Below are 5,000 nucleotides of genomic sequence, written 5' to 3' on the forward strand. Positions count from 1 at the left end.
GTTCTCCGTTCTGTTCTGAGTAGTTTTATGTTCTGCATTCTGTTCCGAGTGGTTCCGTGTTGTTCTGCGTTGTTCCGAGTGTTTCCGTGTCTGGAGCAGTCAGCACACTGCACAGAGAAAGAGCCTTTTGTGTAGAACTCTGGCCACAGGTGGAATAGCCCCCCTCCTCACACACACACACCACACACACTCTCTCTCTTTCTCTGTTTCTTTTCTTCTTCTAACCCCCCACCCCGCTAGTGATCCGTCTCTCAGCAACACAGGGGTGCTGGTGTTGGAGGTGTGAGAATGTGTGTGTGTGTGTGTGTGTGTTTGTATGTGTGTGTGTGTGTGCTTGTGTGTGTGTGTGTGTGTGTGTATGCGTAAGTGCACGTGTGTGTGTGTGGTGTGTGTAATGGGTTGAGAGTATTGTGTGGGGTTTGTGTGTGGGTACTGGAAATGTGTGTGAGAGTGTGTGTATGTGTATATGTCTGTGTTTGTGTGTGTGAGTATGTGTGATGTAATTACCAGTATGCTGCTTGACAGTGGGGACCTCTGTGAATGCTGACAAGATGGTGTGAATCTTTCAGTGTATGTGTGTGTGTGTGTTAGTGAGGAGTGATCTGTATATTAAGTGAGTTCTGTGTATCCTTGTATTTCTGTTTGTTTGTGTGTGTGTGTGTGTGTGTGTGTGTGCCTGCAGGGCTTCCTCAACAGACCCCAGAGTGAATGCAGATGAGGTGAATTGAGTGTGTGTGTGTGTTTGTGTGTGTGTGTGTGTGTGTGTGTGTGTGTGTGTGTGTGTGTGTGTGTGCCTGTAGGCCTTCCTGAGCAGACCCCCGAGTGTAAAGTCAGACAGGATGGCCTGGACACAGGCAGGGAGCACACACCTAATGTGGCATCCACCAGGGCACTTTATTCCTCCCCACCTCCCCACAAACTGCCCTGCCGGTATGATCTGCCCCCTGCTAGTTGCCCCAGGCTGATCTGCCCCACCGCTAGTTGCCCCAGGCTGATCTGCCCCACCACTAGTTGCCCCAGGCTGATCTGCCCCACTGCTAGTTGCCCCAGGCTGATCTGCCCCTGAGGCGGAGCGGGGGCTACTACTGGACCTGAGCTGGCTCTAGCTGCTAGGAGGAGCAAGGATGCTAAAGCTCAGCTTTGGGACACACACACACACACACGACACACATACACACACACAGAGCAGGTTAATATCTTACCAACTTCTCCAGTAAACACAGCATGCATTAGGCGAGAACCAGGGGACATACTGACACACACACACACACAAACACACACACACACACACACACACACACACACACTTACTGTTCCCCTGGGATCAGAATGTGCTTGGTGGGGATGTGTGGACACATGAATTATCTGGACCTTCGCAGGCGCCGTTTTGCTCAGTCGGGGCACGTTTGTGAGTCCGGCTGTTGTTCTGGGAAAGAACATTATGTTCCCGCAGTTCCGCCTGTGACCAGGAGGGGGAGGAAGAGTGCAGCTCCAGCGCTCCTCATTCAACCAGTGGTTTCTGTTGGAACTTTTCTGTTAAGTTTTATTCAAGGTGTTTCAAACGGTAAAACACTTTGTGCTCAGTGTTAGTTACACTGCTGCCCTCTCCATGCCAGACAGATCAGACAGAAAATGTCATTTAAGATATATTTAAGACCGGCTGACTGATCAGTTGGCCTCTCTGGATTTCACCTCTTGGGCATGACCATAGTGTGCTGCTGCTGTAGTGTGTGTGTGTGTGTGCGTGCGTGTATTTACAGAGACATCTCCAGCACATTTCCTCATCAGCGACTTCCGACTGCAACAGGAAAAGAACCAGATGTACATCACTGCACATGTGTGTCCCATGTCTTGTGTCTCGTGTGTGTGTGAGCGTGTGTGAGTGTGTGTGTGAGAGAGAGGAAGGGAGAGCACAGAAGAACATGTATGTTTATGTATATTCTTGGACAGCAGTTTTGATTCAGTTGTTCTCTGAAACACACATACACACACACACACACATGGGCAGGCCCATCAGCAACAAGAGGCAGGACCAAGGCTGAGACCACCTAACCATCGCTGCCCAGCCCCCACCCTTCCCCTCTGCACACACACACACACACACACACACACACACCCCTCCTCCACTCCCTCACACACTCTCCCCATCCTCTCTCTCAGTCCCCGGCTCACAGAGCTTCACTTCACACTTGTGTTGTGCACGAGGTCTCAGCACTGCTCTGCTCTCCTCTCTTGCGCTGCCCGCCGCGTGTGTGTGTCCTGCCGACTGACCGACTGTGTGTGGAAGTGTGTCTGGGACTGACCAAGAGAGACAGCGCTCTTCACAGAAGGTTACTTTCTCTCACGCCGACCGGCAGCATCGTTGGAGCCTCTGCCACCGCCACCGCTGCCCGTTATCCATCCCCAGAGTCCGGGACGTTCAGCCGAGACGCGCACACACACACTCACACACGCGCTCACACACTCAGGTCCAAGATGAGAGTCCAGCTCCTGCTTCTACTGGCCCTGGCTGGACCCTTCCTCAGCGTCGCCAGCGCAAGTAAGTGGCAAAGTTCCACACTCTCCCTCCGTCTCTCTCTCTCTCTCTGTCTTTCATTCCTCTCTCTCTCTTTCTTTTCTTTCTTCTCTCTTCTCTCTCTCCTGATTAATCAAGATGGTTCATCTCTTACAATTAGTCATTCACTCCCCCTGCCTCTGCACCTCCATCTGTGTGTGTGTGTGTGTGTGTGTGTGTGCGTGCGTGTATGAGCGGTGATGCAGGCGCTGTTCTGCTGGTTATGTCAAGTTACGTAATTCAGATCTGTCTCCTTCACGGAGCGGTTTTAGATGTGTGTGTGAGTGTGTGTGTGTGTGTGCTGTCTGCTGAAGTTTTAGGTAATGATTTTTTTTTTATTTATGTGTGTTTTGTCTACAAAAGACACTTATGCTTTTATTTATTATGTGAGTGTGTGTGTGTGTGTGTGTTGGTTGGTGTTTTTGGTTTGTGCTCCCATTTTTTGTGAATTTTGTTTTACATAAGGGCGTGTGCGTGTGTGTGTGTTGTCTTCTTGGGATTGTGTGTTTGTGTCGTGTTCCTTTGAGACTTGTGAGGATGTGTGTGTGTGTGTGTGTGTGTGTGTGTGTTGTATTCCTCCTGGTTCGTTTGCCACCCTGTGAATCACTCATGACACCAGGGTGTGTGGAGACCAAGTGGAGTGTGTGTGGCATTAGCGTAGGGGTGCGAGACCAGGGGGCCCACATGGGACACACACACACACACACACACACACACACACAAACACACACACATTCTCACCTCCCCAGAGCACACCATTGACTTAAACACGGCATGATTGAATGTGAAGTCCTTGTGAAAGGCCTGGTGCCTTGTGTGTGTGTGTGTGTGTGTGTGTGTGAATAGCTGGACAGAGTAGATCTGGGTGTGTTCCAGCAGAGCCAGGCAAGAGCTGTTTAGGGTGGAGGTTTAGGGGGTTGTGTGTGTGTGTGTTACTGGAAAGAGGATCCTGTCGTCTACAGTAAGGAGGGATCCTGCCCTCTCCAGAAACTGTGATCTGAGCCGTTTCATGGCCAACTCGCCTGCATGTCTGTGTGCATGTGTGTGTGTGTGTGTGTGCAAGTGTGTCTGTATTAATAGAGTTGGCTCTAAATTTATACCTGCCATTTGGACGTGAGTGAACAGCGGCTCCAGTGGGGGGGGGGGGGGGGTCACGCCCAACTACCTAACTAGCCTTCCACACTTACCCATCTTTGGCTGGGTATCAAACTCTGAGGCGTGTGTGTGTGTGTGGGGGGGGGGGGGGGGGGGCAGTATTATATTTAGAGTATTACATAGAACACAAGTATTGTAATTAATAACGTTGACCATTTCATTTGTTTTGTTGCATGCAAATGCCAAATATTATCACACACGCTGGCCGATAAATGAGTTTGAATTTTAGTAAAGGGGTCTTGTGAGCAAATGTAAAGAGGGAAAGAGAGAGAGAGAGAGAGTAGAGGAAAAGAGAGAGCGGGTAGAGGGGGGGGGTGGCTGCCGCTGTAGTCGGTAGTTTATTTTTAAACAGCAACCTTTACTGACAGCAGGCCAGCCAGAGCAACGGCAGGCGCTTCACTGCACTCCCTCTAAACACACACACACACACACACACACACACACAGACACCACAGACATGCTGGGGTAACAAACACACACATGCTGGGGTAATAATCCTGTCTAACTGTAATTTTGCCCCCTCCCTCGCTCTATGGCGTGATGGTGCCACTCCTCTTTTAGAAGGCCGTGGGCACTGCCCTAATCCTGGCCTTCCACCTCCACCACTCACGGGACAGCCATGGAAAAACACTCACACACACACACACACACACACAACACACAAAATAACCTCAAGACATACGCAACCTACACAACTCCTCCTTTCACTACAAATACATATACAAAAATACACACACATACAAATATATACACAAATACACATGTACACACAACAACTCTTTCCAACACACAATAAGCACTCCCTGCAAACACAGCCTCCCTGCACAAAGTGCCACAGCGGGCGTGTCCCAGTCCTCCTCTAACTTGGGAGATGCTGTGGACGGCTACGGACTTGGAGAGGCTTCTCATCCAGAGACGCGCTGCCCTGCACTGCCCCGGGCTGCCCCGCCCTAAACAAGGAGGTCAAGTCTGCACACCAAGAGCTGTGAGCTCCTCCTAGGAAAAGAAACGGAATGAAATGAAAACACTGGAAACTCCTTTTCATCTCCCAATACTCTGATACACTCTGTAGGGTGCCGTACAAGACCTTTGATTGGTTAATAAGACCTTTTAATATGGGCGTGGTGCCGTACAAGACCTTTGATTGGTTAATAAGACCTTTTAATATGGGCGTGGTGCCGTACAAGACCTTTGATTGGTTAATAGGCTAAGACCTTTTAATATGGGCGTGGTGCCGTACAAGACCTTTGATTGGTTAATAGGCTAAGACCTTTTAATATGGGCGTGGTGC

The sequence above is a fragment of the Alosa pseudoharengus genome, unplaced genomic scaffold, assembly GCF_046254945.1.
Source record: "Alosa pseudoharengus isolate Yale_2024_CS ecotype anadromous, Long Island Sound unplaced genomic scaffold, YU_APseudo_1.1 YU_APseudo_1.1_scf_9, whole genome shotgun sequence".
Taxonomy (NCBI): Eukaryota; Metazoa; Chordata; class Actinopteri; order Clupeiformes; family Clupeidae; genus Alosa; species Alosa pseudoharengus.